At 42.7% G+C, this 25,506-nt stretch overlaps 1 protein-coding gene and 1 pseudogene across 1 annotated transcript in view; one reads left to right on the top strand and one right to left on the bottom strand.

The window, feature by feature from the left end:
* LOC126336765 (homeobox protein OTX1 A-like) overlaps positions 1–25,506 on the bottom strand; it is a 384,863-nt gene that overhangs the window by 166,977 nt on the left and 192,380 nt on the right. The gene's annotated exons all lie outside the window — the stretch shown is intronic.
* On the top strand, positions 6,897–7,014 carry LOC126337374 (5S ribosomal RNA; annotated as a pseudogene).

A 25,506-nucleotide genomic window follows, 5' to 3' on the forward strand; every position in this document is an offset into this window, starting at 1 on the left:
AGAATAAGATAAGCTGAATGTAATTAGTTTTAAATTTAATTCATTATTGTAACGTCTCTGTGTATACAACGTCTATAACGTACACCCCAGTGTATGCAAGTCTGAAAGAACTCACACTGTTTTGACGATTACAGCTGTTGTAAATACTGCATTGCAGTTTACAAGGAAAAAATGGAATTTATTTTCTTAAAAAAAGTTCATATTGAATCGGCGAAAAGTATTCCTATATTACATAAGCCATTTATGACACTACGTTGTCGTAAATTGTGTTCCTTAAATTGCAGATCTAATTGATGTTCCTTATTAAATCGTGTATTTTGTATTTTTCTTATAAAACAGTTTCAAGTTTGTTTTGATTTTTATTCTAGCGTAAGTAGTAATTTCGCGTGATCGAGTTTCGATAGTCTTATTATATTACAGTAAGTTAAAAACACATTATTTTTAATGGAAAAGTGGCAAAAGTTTACAAAAGACTCATAGCAAAAACAACATAGTTTTGGAAAAGCAAGAAGAGTGACACAGTGTAAGTAGGCTGTTTAGATCTTTGTTGGTAACGCCACATAGCGCTCTGTATGAAAGTCACTGACTGTGTTGTGTGCAGTCTGTGGATGGTTGGCATTGTTGGAATATTCGCTACTGTAGTGTTGGGCAGCTGGATGTGAACAGCGCGTAGCGTTGGGCAGTTGGATGTGAGCCGCCAGCAGAGGTGGATGTGGAGAGAGAGATGCCAATGTTTTGAGAGGTCATTATGAGTGAACGATCTGGACGTGTGTGCGTCAAAAAAAGGAAATTTGTAAGACTGGATGTCATGAACTGATATACATATATTATGACTTTTGAATACTATTAAGGTAAATACATTTCTTGTTCTGTATTAAAATCTTTCATTTGCTAAGTATGCCTATCAGTATTTAGTGCCTTCAGTTGTTAGAATCTTTTATGTAGCTGGCAGTATTGGCGCTCGCTGTATTGCAGTAGTTCGAGTAACGAAGATTTTGTGAGGTAAGTGATTCATGCAAGGTATAGGTTATTGTTAGTTAGGGCCATTATTTTGTGGGGATTATTGAAAGTCAGATTGCGTTGCGTTAAAAATATTGTGTGTCAGTTTAGTGATGATCAGAATAAGTAAAGAGAGAAATGTCTGAATACGTTCAGTTTTTCTCAGCTGTTTGAAAATCAAATAACGTAAGAGGTTTACTAGCACAGTCATTTATAATTTCTCTAAGCTGACATTTCAACAGTTCCAAGAAATAATTAATAATTGTCTGACAACACCACACTTTCGACGAGAACAATGTAAATGTTCATATACTGCTGTGTAGAATATAATGGAATTTATTGTCAAAACTACTTACCTGACATTTGAGAGAAACTTTTACAATTTATTGTCAGTTTTATAGAGTCTTTAAGTCGGTTTTTCTCAAATGCTGTGTTTTTTAGTTGTGTCACTATTCTTACCACGGTGCGATATCTTTATGTAATAGGAATGACATCCTAGCCCGCAATCGATTTCGGTATTACATCACACTATCTTCAGACCCTTGAACACAGTAAACATCCGAACTACTTTACATCAAGACACAGTCTTCTGTTCACCAAATGCGCTTGGCGATAAACAAATCCATGTAGCAAAAATAATGTTCAAATGTTTGTGAAATCTTATGGGACTTAACTGCTAAGGTCATCAGTCCCTAAGCTTACACACTACTTAACCTAAATTATCCTAAGGACAAACACACACACACACACACAAAAACACACACACACACACACACACACACACACACACACATGCCCGAGGGAGGACTCGAACTTCCGCCGGGATCAGCCGCACAGTATGCATGTAGCAATAAGAGAATTTCCAACCAGCGAAGTAGCTGATGTTATCAAGTGGCTTGCTTACACACAGAAACTACACAGACAGTATGTCATATTATTGGGATTTCCGTAGTATGAAAGCTGTTAGTACCCTTGGAAAGGCATTCACCTATCTCTATATTAAATGATCAACTTATGAGATGAGACCTATTCTTTGAAAGACATTTGTTTTATATAATTTACGTAACCGTAAAGATGCGCACCTAGCGCGGACGCTATTACATCGATTGCGCAGTCAAAGAAACATTTTAACAGAAGCTGAACTGACGTTCCGCTTCGATCTAAATAAAAGATGACAGTAAAAAAACTTTTGTAGATCTTCAGATTTTATCGTACTTCTGCTTGTAATGTGAAAACGTAAAGAAGGTCGACTGTAAGCTATAAAAATAAGCGGTCTTGCCAGCGTGCAGACAACATTATTAATTAATAAAATTCAAGTAATTTATGTTCGAAACTGTAAATCGGCAAGTTATTGTTATGAAGGTGTTGAACGGTGCAAGACTTGTCTTTAACCAAGGAGAAAAGTAATGACTGTAATTTGTGGCAAAAACGTGAACCAAGGAGACAGCACAGGGCAGGCTGAAGTCTGATCGCACCATACAGTTACAAAAGTACTTATGTAAGTTATACTGTTTATAAATAAGCCCTAACTTGTTAATGAGAATTGTTTGAATATATTTAGTGTTTACCAGATTTCTTATTCTATTCTTTTCCTATATTTTGTTTTACCTCCATGTCATATTGTTTTTGTAAATACCAAACAGCCTTTACTACAGCAGAGAATACTGCGGCATACGGTCGCAGACAGAAGGCCGCACCTTGTCTTCTATACAACTCATAGCTGCCCCATTTATTAATGATTTCATTTCCGAATGCTTTTTTTTATTGTTCATTGTTAAAGGTCCCTTAGGTGATGATAAATTTCATACTGATTACGTAAAGAAAACCGTGTTGTTCTTTTCCAAATAATAGAAACCTTTGCGTAATCAAAAACTAGCCTCCTTCTGACAACGATCAGGAGCCGACCAGAAGACGGACGTCTTTGACCGCTTTCGTGTTTCCTGTGGCAAAGCTGTCCCAAACTGGGAACACGACATTCTAGTATGAAAAACAATATATATACATACATACATATATATATATATATATATATATATATATATATATATATCAAAATTGAAAAAAAAATTCAAATATATGTAACCTAACTTTTTATCATACTAGAAGTCTTAGACAACATCTACGGGAAAGATAGACGGCAACAAATGATTCAAATGGCTCTGAGCACTGTGGGACTTAACTTCTGAGGTCATCAGTCCCCTAGAACGTAGAACTACTTAAACCTAACTAACCTAAGGACATCACACACATCCATGCCCGAGGCAGGATTCGAACCTGCGACCGTAACGGTCGCGCAGTTCCAGCGACTTATGAAATTAAGTTCTTACAATATATAAATGGAATGTGAATACTGTGAGTGAGAATGCAGTGCAATGTCCGCTTCCACTGCTCTCTCTCTCTCTGAACATGCCAGCAAACATATACAGTGGCTACATTTTTGCCAAGTCTTTGTGCGCTATCGCAGAAGGAATATCCAGCTTCCCGCAGTGTGCATGCTTACATTCAACATTCTGGCGGTTACACTGGTAATTAATTTAACAAGATTTCACATTTTCGATGCCTTATGTCGAGCTTGCATTAAACTGTGATGTTGCAATGTTAATCATTTAAATATGCAACCTCGGCAAATGTATTCAAACTCAATGAGATATCGATAAAGGCGTCTTTCTCGCCTTAAAGACATTCACGACTAACGTAAACTCAACACGTCCAGTCTCAAAGGTAACTAACGCTCGTGACCGTTACAGCGTGTATTTAAAGCAAACATGTTTTGCATCCTCATTGTCGTGCTATTAGTGTCACTCTCATGCGACTGGCGCGAGATATGAATAGACATCATCTTTCAGATGTAGAAACACGCCTGCCAACCTTCATTTACGTCTCACAATTCCTTCTTGGTGACGCGATTTCTTTTTCCGTCAGTGTACGAGGGTAGTCCAGAACGTAATCCACCGCATTTTATTCTTCAACAATTCTTTATTGAACACAGTGAGACTTACACACACAAAAGAGTGGAGTTTTATCTACAAATCCTATTTTTCCACGTAATCTCCATCCCGTTCTATGGCCTTCTCCAGCATGTATACCCTGTCGGTACCAACCGTTGTCCTGGTGGTGGAGCCAGTGCGTCATTGTGTAAATCACCTCCTCATCGTCCTCAAAAGTCTTCCACGAATGGCACCCTTTAATGGCCCAAACAAGTGGAAGTCCGACGGGGCTAGGTCCGCTGTATCAGGTGTGACAGCCGTGGATGGTCTCCCATCCGTTGCAAATCATGGAGCTCCGCCGAACCACCTTCTGCTGATCTCACCCTCCGTGCCCAGCGCCTAACTGTACTTCTGTCGACAGCAGATGCTCCATGGACTTCGCAATGTGTTGTGGATATTCTCCACAGTTCCTTTCCCTGCAGTGAGAAATTCAATGACGAGACATTGCTTATAACGTACATCACCCACAGACTCCATTTTGAAACTGTCTTGCAGCTACGCTGCCTGTCGGAAATGACGGAAACTTGGGGCGCTCACTCAGGAGACTTCAGATAATACATACGTAACATTTCGCATTCGTCGCATTGTTTTCGCCTGAGAAAAAAAAAGCGGTGCATTATTTTCTGGGCAACCCTCGTATATTGCGCCTGAGTCATAGGCAACTCGGCACTCCTCTTCGTAGGCTCTGTCCCGAATGGTTGGTTAGTTGTTTGAGTGAGTGAGGGGACGAGACAGCATGGTCATCGGTCCCGTAGTATTAGGAAATGACGTGGAAGGACGTCGGTCGTGCGCTTTCAAAGAAACCACCCCAGCAATTGCCTGAAGCGACTTAGGGAAATCACGGAAAACCAAAATCAGGATAGCCGGACGCGGGCTTGAACCGTCGCCTTTCCGAATGCAAGTCCAGTGTGCTAGCCACTGCGCCACCTCCCTCGGTATGTCCCGTATATTGTAGAGGATATAGCGTATAGTGACTTCCGTCGTGCAACGTTCTGTCGGATGTTGGATGGGCGGGGAGAGTACACGACGTGCCGCCCAATGGGACAAACGTTCTGATTCACAGCTAACAATATCAGATGTCTATTTTGTTGAAGTCCGCTGCCCGTGGTCTCGCGGTAGCGTTCTCGCTTCCCGAGTACGGGGTCCCGAGTTCGATTCCCGGCGGGGTCAGGGATTTTTCCTGCCTCGAGATGACTGGGTGTTGTTGTGTCCGTCTTCATCATCATCATTCATCCCCATCACGGTCGGAGGAAGGCAGTGGCAAACCACATCCACTAGGACCTTGCCTAGTAAAGCGGTGCGTGTCTTCCGCATCGTTCCCCTATGGTCTGTAAAGAAGTGTGGGACTTAATTTCCATTCACATTGTTGAAGAGCCTGTAGGTGTTGTAACGTAACACCGAAATCGCTTACAAATACATAAGACCTATAAATACAGTTGAAGGTGTCATACCTACCCTAAAGAACTTAACAGGGGAAGCATCGGGCGCTGTCACAAGCATGACCCCCGAACACACATTTCAGTAACGGTGTTCATATCTTTACATGCATAAATTTCCAAATTTCTCAGCTAAATTTCCGAGAATAAAGTGGCATAAAAACTGACAGTCTCAAAAATGGTAAGAAATTGTAGAAAATTGCAACAGTGCTTCAGTCTGTTGCCCACAGCAATGGCATACCGTCCTGACGACTTGCGGAGAACCATGTGAGAGCGCTTATTCACGCGATCTACTATCAATAGAAAATCCAACACGGTCCGAGCGCACGCAGGTTGGACCGGAAGTTCAGTGAGGGAAGACGGACAGCAGGAAACCTTCTATACATTCTGCCGGCCGGGATGGCCGAGCGGTTCTACGCACTTCAGTCTGGAACCACGCGACCGCTACGGTCGCAGGTTCGAAACCCTGCCTCGGGCATGGATGAGTGTGATGTCCTTAGGTTAGTTAGGTTTAAGTAGTTCTAAGTCTAGGGGAGTGATGACCTCAGATGTTAAGTCCCATAGTGCTCAGAGCCATTTCAACCATTCTTCTATACACTCTAGGGAAAAAATAGAAAAGCTGACTTTCTCGAAGGTAGGCAGAAACGAGCGAATGAAACAGTACTCCCCTGATTTACACTATGTCTCGCAGAACCATAGCCTGCAGTCGTAGTGCCAAGTAGAGCCAATACTAATAACGATCAATTCACAAGTCGATTTTATATCGTGTGAATTTTATTATGATGTCAAAGTTACGAGACTATGTTTCCATTATATTTCTGTAAACAACTGAATGACATTACGACTAAACAGCTAATACGTCACCTGACCACTCCATCCCAGTTGCACGTTGCTATCTCAAGGCTTCCACGGACAAGAAATGTTTGATTTTCGGTAGTTGATGTAACTGTAACCAAGTTTAAAAATTCAAAACACTGTCATAATCCTCTCATTAAGAGGTATGATCTTACGCTGAAGCTTTAACACAACAAGAAACGTAGTAAAGTTAGAAACCATGTATACATCTTGACTGAGTAGAATTCACGGCACGAAAATTACCCAGAGTACATTCGTCCAGTATTTGAGAATGGGAGATCTTAGTTAACTCTAACAAGCTTAACACGTAATTTCAAACCTTTTCGAAATTTTTTCTCGCTTTGCCTCCCCCCCCCCCCCCCCCCTCCCCAGTCGTCACATACACACACAAAATATTGAATGCAAAAAAATTTATCGCTTATTACATTCCCGCTGTTCATGCAGAAAAGCTTCAGCATCAGGCATGACGTTTTAATTTATTACTTATTTACTGCTAACTGTATTTGCAATCCATTCCGCAAATAGTATCCACTCATACCACTGAACGTGCCGGAAAAATATACATGATTGCACGAAACATAGTTATAAACTATATTTTCTTGGAGTATCAAACGTGTAAGCCAACGGCCTTGCTGCAGTGGTAACACCGGTTACCGTCAGATCACCGAAGTTAAGCGCTGTCGGCCTGGGATAGCAATTGGATGGGTGACCATTCGGTCTGCCGAGCGCTATTGGCAACCGGGTTGCACTCAGCCCTTGTGAAGCAAACTGAGGATCTACTTGATCGAGAAGTAGCGGCTCCGGTCGAGTAAACTGAAATACGGCCGGGAGAGCGGTGTGCGGACCACATGCCCCTCCATATCCGCATCCAGTGACGTCTGTGAGCTGAGGATGACACGGTGGCCGGCCAGTACCATTGGACCTTCATGGCCAGCTCGGACGGAGTTTAGTTTCTTTTTTATCAAATGTGTAACGCATTAACAGTTGGAGCTCGAGTCTTTAAAGGATCGAAAGAGTGGAGCCCGGGGGGAGGGGGGGCTGTTGCTCCACATCTAATAAGCTTGGATGTAAACTTTCGAAAAGCTGTAGTTCTCTGAGTTTCCATTTATTTGGAGATATACTACAGCAATGTTCTAAATACTCATGTAAACAAACTCTTATTATTATCATTATAGTCTCTATATTAAAATGTCGCCAGACGTATATGAGCCCCCCCCCTCCTCCTCCTCCTCCTCCTCCTCCTCCTCCTCCTCCTCCTCCTCCTCCTCCATTCTACAGCTTGCTCCACCGTTCCTCCGCCGTACCTATCTCCAGGTACATGTTTAGAGTGCAATTCACACTTAAGTGTTTGGCAGAGGATTCACAGAACCACTGTCGAATTATTATTCGATCGATTCACTCTCGAAAAATATGTGCGAAGAATGAACACTGATTTCTCTTGTTTTACTACGAAGGTCATTTCTCCCGATGTAGTGGGAGTCAATAAAATATTTTAGTATTCGGAGCAAAAGTTGTAGAATGAAATTTTGTGAAAAGATCTCGTCGCATCGAAAAAAGCCTTTGTTTTAATGATTACCACCCCAGCACTTGTAACATATATGTGACTATCTCGCCAACTTGCGATCATACAAAACGAACTGCCGTTCTTCCCACTTTTTCGCTGCCCTTCGTCAGTTCTGTATGTAAGTATTCCATAACGTGTAGCAGTACTACGGAGTAGGTCGGATAGTATAGACAGCCTAGAGGATATGTTACATCATCTAAGTGTTCTGACAATAAAACTCACTTCTTGTTTCATCTTCACCGTATATTCTTTAAGATGATTCTAATTTCAGTGTTACTAATTGTAGCCTCTAGGTATTTATCTGAATCTACAGCCTTTACATTTGAGTTATTTATAGTCTAACTGAAATTTAAAGGAATTTTTTTGTACTCATGTGGAGGACCTCGCCCTTTTCTTTGATTAGGTCAATTACCACTTTTCACACCATGTACATATTTTATGTAAATCATTTTGCAATTCCTTTTGATATTTGATACTTTACTAGACAGTAAACGACAGTATGATCAAGCAAATTAAGAACTGAAAATGAAGTTCATCTCAGGAATTCAGTCCGTGTCGCACAAAATAAGTTCCACTACTTGCAATAAAACTGCTGTAGAATTCAGATAGTGTTACGTGTATCTTTTTGTTCTGTCTCTCAATACCGGTTGGCCTACATAAGATTTCCCACCGCACTAATCAGCTGAAAATTTAATTTTTTTTTCTAATGTTAGAAATTAGTAGATGAAACAGAAAACTTTAGAACAAGTTAATTGTAAAACTAGCGATTTGTTTGTAGTAACGAAACCACATTGACATCATTTAGTACCTAAGGCGTGAGCTGACTATTATACTCGTACGTCTCATTTAACTGAAATTATCTCGTTTTACAGGACTCTCACACAGTTCCGGTTTGAAGTAGATGAAAATATGATGCATTCCTAACATTTCTTTGGCATAATGTGTTCAATTTTATTTAATGAAAATAGTTACCCACATGTTGAAAAGACGGTAAGAACACAAGGAAACGCATTTAGTAAACTGATTGTATACCGTTATTATATTAATAAGTATGACTTTGGATCGCTGTAACTACAGCGTAATGAAATAAAACTTTCGTGCTGCCCGCGTTTTGCCTTTATTATTTAAAAGGCGTCATCAGTAGCCTGAATGTCTGTGTTTCCGCTCTTACTTCACATCATTGGAGGTATAAACAGATCTGGCGCTTTCTGACTTTCTGTGATGTCTTAGTTGAAATTTCTACTTACGAATTTAGTAGATACTGCTCTATATGTGTTCTTGTTCCAGTTTTATAGCTGTTCTTCCCATTATTTTCACGCAAAATGTCATCTGCATAGCATCAGGAAATGAACAATCGTTTTCTTTGTGTTACACTATTTTGGATGTTGTTCACACATGTTGCCAACAACAGAATGTATGTGATTCCCTCTCTCTCTCTCTCTCTCTCTCTCTCTCTCTCTCTCTCTCTCTCTCTCTCTGCGTGTGCGTGTGTAAATTTGTATTTGTTAGTGCCGTGCAGACAAAATCTCGATGGAGATAAGGGCAAGGACAGCCATAAAATCGGAACAAGAATACATACAAATTAGTGGGTTGAAATTTAAACTATTATGATGTAATGGAAAAATGAGAAAGTGCCCTAACGGTTTATAACCTTCAATGTATAATGTCCAGCACGCAAATATGTATATATTTCAGTCCACTGAAGATGTAGAAGAATTCGTTTCATCCAGTTTACACGGTCCAAAAAGCGTAATCTACACCAATAATAAATCTGTAAAATTATCGTGTTTGTTTGCTTGTCAGAAACCACAGTACCGATTTCAACCAAACTTGGTGCACATATCACTTATTGTCTGCAAAGACTCGTTGTGGGAGTGAGACCCACCTGCCTAACAAATGGGTGAGGGTGGGGGTGAAAAAGAAGTGTAGGTCATGACACGAGAATACTCAGATTTTATTCATCCAGTATTTCAGAATGAGAGTTCTGAGTGACTTGCAACAAACTTTACACATAATTTCAAACCTTTACGAAAATTTTTCTCGCTGACACTCCCCACAAAACGAGTAAACGAAGAAATTTTAACGTCTACTACATTTTCGCTGTTCGTGCAGTAAAACCGACGTATCAGTTACGATACCATAACGTTTACATTTATTGCTTCTTTGCTAGTAACTCTATCCGCAACACATTAAGTAGACAGTATGCACATATGCTGCTGAGTGTGCCTACAAAATTATATCATTGTATGACGCACAGTTCAGGAGATACGAGGGAAGGAGGAGATGGACAGAGAGAGGGGGAGGAGTAGGAGGGGGTACACAGGGAAGGAAGAGGAGGAGGTGGAGAAGCGGGAAAAGGAGGTAGAGAGGAAAGAGGGGGAGATGAACAGAAAGAGGGGAAGGAGGAGTTGGAAAGAGAGAGTAGGGTGTAGCAGATGAACAGAGAGATGGGCGGGATGGGATGCAGGGGATGGACAGAGAGAAACTGGAGAAGGAGATGGGCAGAGCGAGGAGGAAGGGAGAGATGGAATAATTGAACTGAAATAAATATATGCCAGGGCAACACCAGGTACTCAGACAGTTATTAATATAATAATACGCGACTCTGAGGACGAAAGAACAATAAAATTAGATATCTGCATACCGCCTTAAGGGTGGTAGGACGTCAAACGGACCGTCTCGGAGCAGGAGAGACACCACAAGACATTTTAATTTCCACAGTCTATACTTTTACGAATAAATTCATAAAACTTTGTCAGCATGACCAGGAAGGATTGTGGTTTCACAATCATAGCAGTGGAAGTTCAAAAACGTAACAAAATAATTTTTTTTACGTGTGAAAGTTCATTTTTTTCACTTCTATTGGCTGCGTTTGTTGCTATAGGTACACGTTTCTTCACAAGTAAGAGAGATTCTTCGATGAATTTTGCACAGCATACAAACCATACTTACAGGTGTATAAAACTCTAGAAATTATTTAATTTATGAAAAAATGAATGTGCTGTTATATTTCAACCTTCATGCTTAGAAAACACCCAAATTTTATAGTTAATTAGCTCAGTTTTTATCACAGTTTTTAATAGAGTTGGAAAATTCTAGAGTTTCATACACCTGTAAATATGGTTTGTATGCTGTGCAAAATTCATCGAAGAATCTTCCTTACTTATGAAGAAAAGTATACCTATAGCAACAAATGCAGCCAACGGTAAGTGAAAAAAAGGTGAAATACAAATGTAAAAAAATAAATTGTTTTCTTATATTTTTGAACTTCCACCACTATAAGTGTAAATCCTGAATCCTTTTTGGTCATTCTGACAAAGTTTTATGAATTTATTTTTAAAAGTATAGACAGTGGAAATTAAAATGTCCTGTGGTGTCTCTCCTGCTCCAAGTCGTCCCGTTTGACGTCCTACCCCCCTTAATAACTTGTTGCCGGAAATGAAGCTAAACGAAGACATAGTGCAGTTGTTCCAGAAAACACTCTATACCAATTCCATAATTGTACACCGAGTAGATTGCGAGTCTGAGCGAAGCGAATGTGATGTGATTCGACGAAACGAGACACCCAGCACCCTCCACACGTACTCCCGCCGAAGTATCGCGGCTAATGTAGTTTTGAACAGATTTTAATAAACCAGTTTTGCTTCCTATCTCGTATAGGGAGGGACTCACATTAACTGTCAGGTTACAGTAAATCACTGCGACGTTGAGACCAACCTCCGTCAGACGACACTTACACATACCTCAGTGCACGTTACGTCGATAGCTTCTAGAGCAACGGAGTGCGTACGTAAAGGCGCCGGTAAAGGGAAACGGGAAGGAATGAGTAGAGAGAGAGGAACCGTGCTGCAGTTTTCACGGCCTATAGCGCTTTCCGGCTCCCTCCCACAGCGTCTCAGGCGCGCGCGAACCCAGCGCGGTAAACCGAGGTGACATTCATACAATCCCCATGACGGCTTTATTTATGGCGTCTCCGGTTTCCGGGGGATGCAGGGGCGCCGGTTTCTGCGGGCGGAAGAAATACTCTGTAGAGACACTTCGCTCAAACCATCCAGCAGTCCCCCACTCTCAGATACAAGCCGGTGTCCCAGACAAAAGTGACACGCACCTTGCACCTTGTAACTTATCCGTCTACCTGTTCATATCTCTCCAGAAGCCTGTACGCCATTGCTATCGATGTGTGAATCATTTATGCAGTCAGTTTGCTCTATCAACGACTCAAAAAAATGGCTCTGAGGTCTATGGGACTTAACATCTGAGGTCATCAGTCCCCTAGAACTTAGAACTACTTAAACCTAACTAACCTAAGAACACCACACACATCCATGCCTGAGGCAGGATTCGAACCTGCGACCATAGCGGTCGCGCAGTTCCAGACTGTAGCGCCTAGAACCACTCGGCCACTCCGGCCGGCTATCAACGACTCCCCAACGGCTAACCCAACTGTAGTTATCATTCGGTGAAACAGCTTTAGTATTATTACATCTTCATCTACATCTATACTCCGCAAGCCGCCTTACGGTGTGTGGCGGAAGGTACTTTGCATGACAGAGTCCCTCCCTCTTCTCCTGTTCCAGTAGCGTATGGTTCGCGGGAAGAACGATTACTGGTAAACCTCCCCCGGAGCTAGAGCCTCTAATTTCATCTTGGTGGTCTTTTTGCGAGACATCCGCGGGAGGAAGCAATATGTTGGTTGACTCTTTTAGAAAAGCACGCTCTCGCAACTTTTAACAGTAGACCATACCGTGATGCAGAACTGCTCTCTTCCAGGTGTGCCACTGGAGTTGGGTGAACATCGCCGTGGCGCTTTCGCCCTTACTGAGTGAGCCTGTAACCAAACGTGCTACTCTTCCTTGGATCTTCTCTATTTCTTCTAACAGTGCTGATAGGCGTTTCCTAAGCATTTTTCCAATGAATCGCAGTCTGGCATCTGTCTTACTAGCGATTAATTTTATGTCGTCGTCCCACTTCAAATCGCTCCATACCCATTCTCCTAGATATCTCATGGAAGTAAATGCTTCCCGTGATTGTTCTGCAATTTTGTAACCATATAATACATCTAAATCCATATAGATATTCCGCAACAGCGTGTGGCGGAGGGTATCCCGTATCTCTACTAGTAATATTCTTTCCTGTTCCAATTGGAAATAGAACAAGGCATAAACGACTGTGTATATGTCTCCGTATGAGCCCTAATTTCTCGTGTCTTTGTAATATACTGATTATTCCTTGCTACTGTAGTGTTATCTTGAAGCTGTGAGAAAGGAGGATAGGCGCTCCAAGGCGCGGAAGCAGAGACGATGCTGAGGGCAGAAGAAACTAGGAGAGATATTGTTACATGAAATAAACCGTAAGGGGAGAGATCTGTGAAAATGCCGACGCCTCCAGACGCGGTCCCAGGGCGCTAGTTACTCTTCAAGGAATTAACATGTAACTTCATATGTAGTCTAGACGCTGTGGTAGGTTGCCACCTTAGAACTTTGTAACCAACAGGCACGTAATAGCGTATAAAGCCAGCTTGATACCAGCCCTGGGAACAGAAAGATCAGTAGGCTCACAAGGGTTAGAAAGAGAGCGACAACGCCAAAAAACTGAAGACCTAGCAGTCCCTAGTCAGGGGAGCCCGATGGGCGGGGTTAAATGACGTATAACAATGTTGCAAGCCTTATTTGGCAGAGCAGTTACGTTTAGCTTTCAGCTGAACAATGTTGATACCAAATACGGACTTAGTGCAATTGCATTAACTTCCGCGCCTTAGGAGCAGTAGAGGGGACCTAACTAAACCGTGATTGGCAGACGCCTGCAAGAGACCTGCGGGATTGGCCGGGTGGCTTTAAGTGGGAAAAACAGTGCCCCCACGGGTCTCTTTAAAACCCTTAGATTCCGCATTTCGGCGGAGTTCTCAGTCCGACGATCTGGGCGCCGAATCCGCGTCCGTCGTCTCTAGCCTCGGTCCAGCTCCGCGCAAGTATGCTCTCGCACATTGAGTACCTAAGTGAACAGTGTCATATTCAGTATGTTTTCCTTTGCTACTAAGCTGTTGCCTTAAGATGTTGCTAGTGTTTGCTACTGTGGTTAGCAGCCGCTCCTGGGACTTCTGCACTGGCCTCTGTTGTAACAGTGTTATTCATGCTTTTTCCAACACTACAGCTAGCCTCCAGTGTATTAGTTAGTCCGGAATAAACAACTATTTCAAAACCCTGTTTGTCGAAGAGTCTCCACGAGTTCCCTACCGAGTCTCACCACCTGCATTTCTAGTAAATGCCTGTACCAATGTTGGCTCAGATAGAAGAAAACAATCTAATGGCTTCACTGTGAATTGTCCTTCTGCCTTCTGCTCTGTACCGCTCGGGGGCGCAGACTGACCAGTACCCCTTTTCCTCCCTCTCCCCCCCCCCCCCCCCCCCCCCCATGTCAGGACACGTCATCTTATCGTTGTGGTCTTTACGCGTTATGTTATGTTGGAGGCAACATATTCGTTCTGCAGTCAGCTTCAAATGCCGGTTCTCTAAGTTTTCTCAAAATTATTCCTCGTAAAGAAAGTCGCCTTCCCTCCGGGGGCTCGCATTTGAGTTCCCGAAGCATATCTCTAACACTGTTGTAACGTTCTTTACAAAAATTTATTCTTTATATGGAATACAATGGATGAAGGCGATTGCATACAAATATTTATGTTGTCTTACCGCTTGAGCAGCAACGGTGGAACGCGATATATTCTGGTCTCTCATTATATACTAGCTACAGGCTCAGCAGTGTGCAATGCTGTCCATAATATTTGAAATGCACATGAAATTGTTGTGGTCGATAAATGGAAACATTTATGAAACACCCAACTTCTTTGGAAAACATATGACCTGGATAGGGAGGCGGTACTGATTGTGGTGAATTACTAAAACTGATTTTTTTCTGCCAAAACTATATTGAAAGTTAAGTTAGACTTTTCAGAAACATTTAACAGTTGAAGTTGGTCAGAAAAATACAGTATATTTACCAATTGATCCACAAACAAGGATTTATGCAGCAAGTATTATCTAACTCCATTAAACCAGTACACATGCAAATCATCAAATTACATATAGCTCTGTTAACAAATCTTAAAAACATTACAAAAGTGAAATATAACTAGTCTCATTATCAAATCAGTTTACGTACATTCTGTGGTTACTTAACAATTACAAATTATCAGCCAACTCATCTATAATAACGCGCTGACATAACAAAAATCATAATTATTTAACATCTCTACTTTTCTTGTGAGAATACTTCTACTTACACGTTCTCGTAATTCCTAATTTAATCTAACATTTGCTGGCTTCACACAGCACACCACGAAAACTGCCTACTCCATCGTCTTTCGCTCACAGACAGCTACCTACAATTGTGCGCCAAGCGCGCTCCAACACTACAATCTCAGGGCAGAAGCAGTATCTTTGGCTCTGCGATCGTGCACAGTCAGCGATCCGCATTATAGAGCCTGTCAGAGACATACATCGTTTACCATCTTCGGGTGCCACATACAAATGTGCACCAGTAGACTCCTTTCACAGTAACAAATCTAATAACCTAACTCTGAATTGCTTCGATGTCTTCCTTTAATCCGAACTGGCGTTGGTCCCAAACACGACAACATTGCTCAACAATGGATTGCACAAATCTTCTATATGTGGGCTCCTTTATAAATGAGCTATAGTTTACTAGAATACTGCCAGTAAACCAAAGGAGAACATTCGGTTTCCTACAACCGACCTTACGTGCTCGATCCACGTCAAATTGCTGTGCAACGTTGCGCATAGGGATTTAACCGAAATAATTTTGTCAAGCAGGACACCACTAATACAGTACATACATACACAATATCGTCTGCTTTAACTTATATTTTCCGCATTTAGAGCAGTCTCCACCTTAAGTCCTTCCACCTAGTTTTGGATATCGCTTAGTTTCTTCTTCTTGTAGGTTTCATTTCTGATATGTCATCTTCCGTTCTAATGATGTCCTCTTTCCATTTCCTTCTGTATTCTTGTACTTTCTTTTCCTTTTAGAGACGACTATCATAACGTTGTTGTTATTTCTGTATTTTACTTTCCGCACACGGCTTCTTAGTGTATCCTTTTTTGTAGTTATCCACGTTTCACTTCCATATATTACAGCTGGATGTGACAGTTACAATTATGAGGGTGAGTCAAAGGAAAACCTTAAATTTGTAATAACAAATCGAAATTTCGCGCCGCTATCCTGTAAGTTGATAACCGTGCTACAAACAGCGTGCAGAATGGCCATAGGTGGCAGCATAGTGCAGATGCACACATACCGATGCAGTATCAGTATAAAGATGGCCGCCCCACTTGCGACTTGCACCAGGGAAGAACAGCGTTGTCCTATTCGGTTTTTGCGTAGTGAAGGTGTGAAACCTATTGAAATTCATCGACGAATGAAGGTTCCGTACGGTGATGCATGTTTGTCACAGCAGCAAGTCTACGAATGGAGTAGGAAGTTCGCAAATGGCGTGACTTCAGTGGAAGATGCTCCTCGTCCAGGTCAGGCTCAACGAGTTGTGACTCCACAGAACATTGCAGCAGTTGAAGCCATAGTGAAGGAAAACCGCCGAGTGACAATGTTTACAGATTAGTCGTGGGTCAGCACACCACATTGCGCATGATGTGCTCCAGTTTCACAAAGTGTCTGCAAGATGGGTGCAACGACAGCTGACTCCTGAAATGAAAGAACGACGTGTTGATGCTTGTGAAGAACTTCTTCGGCGCTTTGAACAAGGAGGTGATGCCTTCCTTGCAAGAATCGTTACTGGGGACGAAACCTGGGTTCACTTCCACCAACCAGAAACGAAGAGAGCGATAAATCCAGAACTTGCCCCAAGTGATTTCCATATGTTTGGACCACTCAAAGACCCAATGGGAGGAAAGAAGTTCCGTTCTGATGATGAGGTACGCCACGTGGTGCATGAGTGGTTGCGCAGACTACCAAAAGAATTTTTTTCTAAAGGAATTTATGCACTTTGTAAGTGCTGGCGGACTTGCATTGAGCGTGGGGGAGATTATGTTGAAAAGTGATACAGCTTTGTACCACTTCTGCACAAAAAATAATATTTAAAAAAATATTTAAGGTTTTCATTTGACTCACCCTCGTATAACTCACAACTGAATAAAAGCAGTTGTTATAGTTTTCGGACTGAAACAGAACAACAATGAAAACTTTGTATAACATTTTTGTGGCAATATAAGTGATATCTACAGAAGATGATGCATAGGTTTCTAATCACGCGAGGGCGAACAAAAAGTAAAAAAGGAACGTGCCTTACAGAGGCCAGAGCTTTTTTTTTTAAGAAATAGTCCGAATATAACACGGTCTATTAAGTTTCAAGCCGAAAAAAGAGAAACTCAGTAGAGAGAAATTCATGTATTTACAAAAACATGGTCACTATTAATCATATTTTCTTACGTTGTAATAAGGTAAATCACGCAGAAATAACACGCTTCTGATCACATTCTTCACTGATGTCCCTGTTAACTTCACTACCAATATTTGTTACATCAGTGTCAGTACTTTTGTCACTCTCTCTCACCACCCCCACCCTCCTGAAGTACGTCAAACGTTAGTATCCGGGACCTTGTTGCATTACAGATTTTCCAAGTTTCTATGTTGCATATACTCTTCGCTTAACGAATAACAGGGAAATTGATATTTGCATCATAGATGTGTCAAATTCCGAAGTTCGTTGATGGTATTCGTTTTGCGTTAGCACATACTGGTAAAGTCAAATTATTTTCTTCTTGTTTAGAGAAAAACTGTGTCTCTTCTATCGCACAAAACAGTGGCTCTGTGAGCACGGTAGTAGTCACTATCCAAATGAAATGTCAGGAATCAAATGGTTCAAATGGCTCTGAGCACTATGGGACTTAACTTCTGAGGTCATCAGTCCTCTTAGAACTACTTAAACCTAATTAACCTAAGGACATCACACATATCCGAGGCAGAATTCGAACCTGCGACCGTAGCGGTCGCTCGGTTCCAGACCGTAGGGCCTAGAACCGTTCGGCCACCTCGGCCGGCTATCACGAATCGAGGACAGTTACAGTGATACCTCATGCATAAAGGTTAATTTACAAACGCTAGCGATATTATGAAATACTCTTATTTTTAGTCTATCGATCATTGTTTTGTATCTTAAAATGACCCTTTGCAGGCGCTGTCACGCACGTGGATGGTGAAAGTGGTAGCGCTTCTGCGTAAATACAAATACGACCGGAAGATGGCCGAGGGTCCCTGAAACAAGTAACACTGAGGTAATTAAAACAGTGATCAACGGACTGAACATAAGTTTATTTTCTAGGAATAACGATCGCGTAGCTCTCCCTACCGACAAGCCTGTTCGGTTTTGAAGAAACTAGCGGTATTTTGATCTCTTAGGTTTTGTGGTCGTGATTAATTAATGATGTACTACCGAATTTTTAGCTCGGACTTTGTTTCCGTTTTGTACTCAATATTTTTACCCTTGGCCCAGACATTTTCTTTAGGTGCTGCGAGTTTTGCTGTTGTTTGTGCACGCTAGCTATACTCCAACCAGACTATGGAGTATGATAGGTCTCGCCCCTGTTTGCAGAGTAGTGGGCGTGGGGAGTCGAACTGAGATGTAAGTAGTGCCGTGAGAAACAACACAGGGTGATTCAAAAAGAAAGAACAGGCCTCAAATGTTTCCGCATGTCACTGGACAGACAAAGGTTCAAAGTTTCATTTTCGCACAGACACTATGCCATACACTCAACATGAGCACCATACATTGCTGGAGAAACATTCCTCACACGAATGAACAGGTTCCTGTTTATTGGATCGATAGCTTCAACAAATCGATTTCTCAACCATTGAAGCGTAGATGCCATAAGTGTGAGACGAAGACTGTCTTGAGTACACAACAGAAAAAAAAACCGCAGGGTGTGGTGCCTGACGACCTGGGAGGCTAAAGGCGATGAACACGACCTTCTTGTTCACCTCTTCCAGTTCACCGTTGTGGGATGGTGTTGTTAAGATAAGGGTGAGGTGAAGCGTGACGCCATGATGCATGAAAACTAAATCATTGGAACCCTAGTGAAGCTGAGGCAAGAACCAATTTACAGCATGTCCATGTATCATATTCCTGTCACAATGTACTCTGAGATAACCTGGAGGACTGAAACGCAAAATTCCTAGCTTCTGTTATGATCTCTGGGACGCAATTGCTTCAGTAAATGCGACTTATAAGTCTTCATATGCAGGCGTCGTTTCATAACAAGCCACACCGTTGTTAGAGGAAGTTTTAGTTCCTGGCCTGCACGTCTTGCGGTCTTCCAAGGGCTCCGTGTGAAGGCATCTCGGATACGCTAGACACTTTCATCACACCTGTGTGATGCTTTTCCCATGCACATGCAACCAACTTCCAAGAATTTTGTATGCCAGTCATAAATCTGCTTGTATAATATTACTTATAATCCGTCTTGATTGCAAACTTTTTTTATTCATATGACCGGTTTTGGTTCATTCAGAACCATCTTCAGATCTGATTTTTCAGTTAGAGGAGTAACCCGTCCAAATCCAGCAACTTTCACATGCTGGATTTGAACGGGTTACTCTTGGTTCTGAGTACTGTGAGACTTAACTTCTGAGGTAATCAGTCCTCTAGACTTAGAACTACTTAATCCTAACTAACCTAAGGACATCACACACATCCATGCCCGATGCAGGATTCGAAACTGCGACCGTAGCGGTCACGCGGTTCCAGACTGTTGCGTCTAGAACCGCTCGGGTTACTCCTGTAACTGAAATATTAGATCTGAAGATGGTTGTGAATGAACCGAAACCGGTCATATGAATAAAAAAAATTTGCAGTCAAGATGGATTATAAGTAACATTATACAATCACTGATTGCTGCTATCCCATCAGACATTGTCTGTTTTTGCAAAATCTGCTTGTGTAGAGGCGACTTCTTGCTGAATCGACGGAGGAATGCACGTTGCACTTTAACAACGGATAGACTTCCAACACACAGAACGGTATTTCTTGTGGTGCAGTCGCATGTTGCTACAAACAATACCGCAACTGTGTCAAAACTTCGAATCTTCCTCTATCCAGCGACATGCGGAGTGTGTTTCTGTTTTTTGTAGTTTGTCTCTAGTTAAGAAATGAAAACTGTTATTTCCTTCCGAGTCACCTGGTAGGCCAGTGTGGTTGAAATCCTGGCGGCAAGTAACCACGTAAAAAAGCACTATTAGCAACAACTGAAGAAGACTGCTGGATCTATCTTCGAAATACTTCGTATAAAAGAACACCCAGAAGAGTACCATTAGTGATAAGTTGCTCCATTTCGAAATACGGAACGAGGGCAACATTTTAAGTTCAAATGGCTCTGAGCACTATGGGACCTAACATCTGTGGTCATCAGTCCCCTAGGACTTACAACTAGTTAAACCTAACTAACCTAAGGACATCACACACATGCATGCCCGAGGCAGGATTCGAACCTGCGACTGTAGCAGTCCCACGGTTCCGGACTGAAGCGCCTAGAACCGCACGACGACCGCGGCCGGCAACATTTTAAGTTTCTACGGTAATGTTAACAGGGTCGAGTGGATACAACGGGTGATCAAAAACTCAGTATAAATTTGAAAACTTCATAAACCACGGAATAATGTAGATATAAAAATTGACACGTATGCTTGGAATGAAGGGTGAAAGACGTCTTGCGCGCGTCGTTTGGTGATGATCGTGTGCTCAGCCGCCACTTTCGTCATGCTTGGCCTCCCAGGTCCCCAGACCTCAGTCCGTGCGATTATTGGCTTTGGGGTTACCTGACGTCGCAAGTGTTTCGTAATCGACCTACATCTATAGGGATCCTGAAAGACAACATCCGACGTCAAAGCCTCACCATAACTCCGGACATGCTTTACAGTGCTGTTCACAACATTATTCCTCGACTACAGCTATTGTTGAGGAATGATGGTGGACATGTTGAGCATTGCCTGTAAAGAATATCATATTTGCTAATTATTGCTATTCTGATCAGATGAAGCGCCATCTGTCTTACATTTTTTGAACTTTTGTATTTTTTTTTTTTTTTTGTTCTAATAAAACCCCATGTCATTCCAAGCATGTGTGTAAATTTGTACCTCTCTATCTACATAATTCCGTGATTTATTCAGTTTTCAAATTTATACTCAATTTTTGTTCACCCGATACTTCACGTAATATGACATTTTCTGATACACATGGTGTTGTGTACATAGTTCCGCGTAGTCAGCGCGTACACAACTTTGCCACTAGAGCGAGGCCTGCTAAGTACAACAGCGCAGACGCAGCACTCGGCCGTCTCTGCACTACGAGATGGCGCTGCCTTAGAGACGGACCAAATTCTGCTTCCGCCGATCCGCGTATTAATATGTAACGCAGCCAATGAGATTGCTGCTAACGTAGAACCTTGTCTCCTCACGGATCACACTCGCGCAGTGATACCTGAACGCGCGAGGTATTATACCGAGTGTACAGAGCTCCGATTAGCAGTCTGCATTTATCTGCACCTGTCTGTACCAGTCTACATTAGTCTGTACCAGTGTATAGTCAAGTTTCAGTCTGCGCCTAATAAGATTACCATATTCCTGTACATAGCCATGAAGATAAATGGACACTTTGTCAAGTATCAGAGATATGTGAGAATAAGATTAACGTACCAGGACCAAAGGAACTTCACATTGTCAATTGTAAACAGCATCCAGAATCAAGTTACGTAATGTCTATGCTTTTCCTTACTTTAATAAATGTATGTGAAAATTAATCAAGTACTGTTTAAAGTTGGTCACCGTCACCGACACCGTCAATCTGCTACTCTAAGCGTGAAGTGACATTTCTATCGTCTGACCTAACGGCACACATGATTTGGCGTGCGACACTATCACGTTAAAATTTAGGCTGGAGTCAGAGAAATGGGAAAAGAAAGTATCAACAGCAAAAATTAATACTGTAGTCGATGAGATGAGAGGTGGGATGTAGAGACAGTAGCTTGCGTGGTGGTACTTGCACTGCTCGTCACGACACAGTGTCCTGCGTTCCTGTCAGTGTAATTGGCGCCGCGAGGTTGGCAGCGCGGTCGGCGAACCGCGGAAACAAAGCAGCAGCGAGAGCGCCACTTGAGGTGCGCGCGCCGCTTCCCCCACCCTACCAGCCCGGTCCCTCGCCAACACTTCCCGTCGCGCCGCTTTGTTGTCGTCGTCGTCGACGCTGCAGCGTCCCTTTTCAGCGACGGAGGACATTTTATTGTGTTTCGCTAATTGGGAGCTCTAATCCGAGGAGGCCCGCTAGCGGCGAGAGCACACGCGCGCTCGCGAGCACAGAGGAGGAGGACCTCCGTGTTTGTCTATTATTTTCACTAAACTCCCTTTGTGCTGTCGCTGTCTGCTTTTAATTGCGTTTCCTCCAGCTTCGTTTGTGCAGCGCGGCAGTGTTTTGTGAATGCCAAGTTTCCGTCACCTGCGCTCGCCAAGGGAATACATTAACGCGACGCTGCGCGCGGACGAGACGTCCGCGTCGTTAGCGCTAGCTCGCTGGCTGGGATGCTGCGCCGCACCCGTTCCTCTTGCGGCGGTCACCGCTGCCGATTTCTGTAATTTAGAAAATAAGGCCGACGGAGCGGCGCGACGCGACGCTGTAAAAAGAAAAAAAAAATCCGCGTTCCCGCGGTGGGAATTGTTTTCGGTGACGGAAATGCATAAAGGCAGCCGAATTAAATCCCGCCTCATCATCGTACCTTGCAGCTGCGTTACTTCGACAACGGCCAGTGTTGTTTGCATACATCAAAACGACATGTGTTTCTGAGTCCTCCCAAAGGCCTTCTTGTAGTACAGTAAAGAAGAGACAGCAGTGCAATTTGTTACAGAATACTTCCAAAAATCTCTAACCTGTGTGTTTCTCGCGACCCACGTAACCGCACAGGACAAAAGTTTAACCACCTTCAGGCGACGTGTTGCTAATACCCCGACAATAGCCACAGTACGGTGAATACGAGAGTGCACAAGTCTCTTCAGATATGCCGTGTTTAACTGAAGCCACTCAGTCATTACGTTTATATGTGACAACTTCCAGAAGACGAATACCGAAACCTTTCTCTCTCTCTATCTCTCTCTCTCTCTCTCTCCCTCTGAGTTGTTTACACGTCCAGGCGTGAAGCGGTTTTGCTAAATCGGTAGATTATCGCTTTCCCGATCAGCTACTTTACACAAATGGCGTCTGGAAGTCAGCCTTTCCGGTTTCTGATTTAGTCAGCGTAACTGCTATTTGTCTTCTTTTAAGTAACAGGAGGCAGAATATCTCATTCTCAGTCTAATAACCTTCGCTGCGTAAAAAGTCACTCTGTCCGGATTGGCCGCAAATTTTTGAAAACGTGATATAACGTGAGAACCGAAGCAAGTTACTAAAACGGTTGTACGTTTACATGGCACAGATAATCGACTGTGTTGGTGCAAACCCGGCAAACTGCATTTACAGAATAGGTGGTACTGGAAAATCGCTTTACGAACTCTGGTTTTTGGAGTCCTATGCAAAGGTAGTGATAGTTGTATTCCACAGAGTTAACAAACTGCGGGAGTATTGCTTGCAAACAGTTCTAGACATTTTCAATGGGTTTAATGTCGGGCGATTAAGAGGACAAATCGAAGTGCAGTAGGGCACCGCATTGTTTGTCGAACCAGTGACGCGCGCGCGCGCGTGTGTGTGTGTGTGTGTGTGTGTGTGTGTGCAGCACTTCCGGTAGAGACAGTCATAACTACTTAAATCCATCGGCTCTCAAGCACGCATTGTTGTGCTGGGTCCGCGGATCATCATCATTTAAGACTGATTATGCCTTTCAGCGTTCAGTCTGGAGCATAGCCCCCTTATAAAGTTCCTCCATGATCCCTATTCAGTGCTAACATTGGTGCCTCTTACTTCAAAATCATTCTTAACCGAATCCAGGTACCTTCCCCTTGGTCTGCCCCGACTCCTCCTACCCTCTACTGCTGAACCCATGAGTCTCTTGGGTAACCTTGCTTCTCCCATGCGTGTAACATGACCCCACCATCTAAGCCTGTTCATCCTGACTGCTACATCTATAGAGTTCATTCCCATTTTTTCTTTGATTTCCTCATTGTGGACACCCTCCTGCCATTGTTCCCATCTACTCGTACCTGCAGTCATCCTAGCTACTTTCATATCCGCGGATAAATCACAAAAATCCGCCGATTTACCCCACATACAGGGTGGTCGGAAATTGCCGTTAGAGACTTCTAGAACTTGTAGAGGGCAGTGAGTACATCGTATTTTGAATAGGAACCCATGTCCGGCAACGTCATCCAACGAGACTACAGAGCGTCAAAGTTACTGCGCGGGCGTCTGTAAATGTACGTATACAGGGGGTTATTCGGTGATGATGTTACAGACTTTTTAGGATGATGGAGAACGATAAATGTATTAATTTGAAGTAAGGATCCCAGTACCGGAAGCGAACGAGTCGAAAGTTATAAACGAAAACCGTTTTGATACCTCTGACAGTTGAATAAACGTACCGGTTCTTGTGTTGTGAACAGTGTAGGGTTGCTAACTTTCAGTGGTGGTAGTGTGGACAAAAACGAGACAGAAATGTCCAATAAACGTGGGCTTTAGATTGCATAACTGAGGAGCTATGACATTCGTTCATCATCTCTAATGTGAGACACATCCGCTCTACTGAGCAAGTGTTTATAGCTGTTAAGGTACTCAGTTTAGAGCCCAAGTTTATTGGACATTTGTTCTCGTTTTTGTTCACACTACCACCACTGAAAGTTAGCAACCCTACACTCTTTGCAACACAAGAACCGGTACATGTATTCATCTCAAAAAATGGCTCTGAGCACTAGGGGACTTAACTTCTGAGGTCATCAGTCCCCTAGAACTTAGATCTATTTGAACCTAACTAACCTAAGGAAATCACACACATCCATGCCCGAAGCAGGATTCGAACCCGCGACCGTAGCAGCAGCGCGGTTCCGTACAGAAGTGCCTAGAACCGCTCGGACACCCCGGCCGGCTGTATTCAACTGTCAGAGGTACCAAAACGGTTTTCGTTTATAACTTGTGAGTAGGCTGTTTAGGTTTTTTTTATTGGTAATGCCGCCGCCACGCAGCGCTCTGTATGAAAATCACTGGCTGTGCCGTGTGCAGTCTGTGGCTCGTTTGCATTGTTGTCTGCCATTGTAGTGTTGGGCAGCTGGATGTTAACAGCGCGTAGCGTTGCGGCAGTTGGAGGTGAGCCGCCAGCAGTGGTGGACGTGGGGAGAGAGATGGCGGAGTTTTGACATTTGTAAGAATTGGTGTCATATATATTATATATATTATGACTATTAAGGTAAATACATTGTTTGTTCTGTATTAAAATCTTTCATTTGCTAACTATGCCTATCAGTAGTTAGTGACTTCAGTAGTCTGAATCTTTTATTTAGCTGGCAATAGTGGCGCTCGCTGTATTGCAGTAGTTCGAGTAACGAAGATTTTTGTGAGGTAAGTGATTTGTGAAACGTATAGGTTAATGTTAGTCAGGGTCATTCTCTTGTGCGGATTAGTTAAAGTCAGATTGCGTTGCGCTAAGAAAATATTGTGTGTCAGTTTAAGCACAGTCTT

The sequence above is a fragment of the Schistocerca gregaria genome, chromosome 2 (genome assembly GCF_023897955.1).
Source record: "Schistocerca gregaria isolate iqSchGreg1 chromosome 2, iqSchGreg1.2, whole genome shotgun sequence".
Taxonomy (NCBI): Eukaryota; Metazoa; Arthropoda; class Insecta; order Orthoptera; family Acrididae; genus Schistocerca; species Schistocerca gregaria.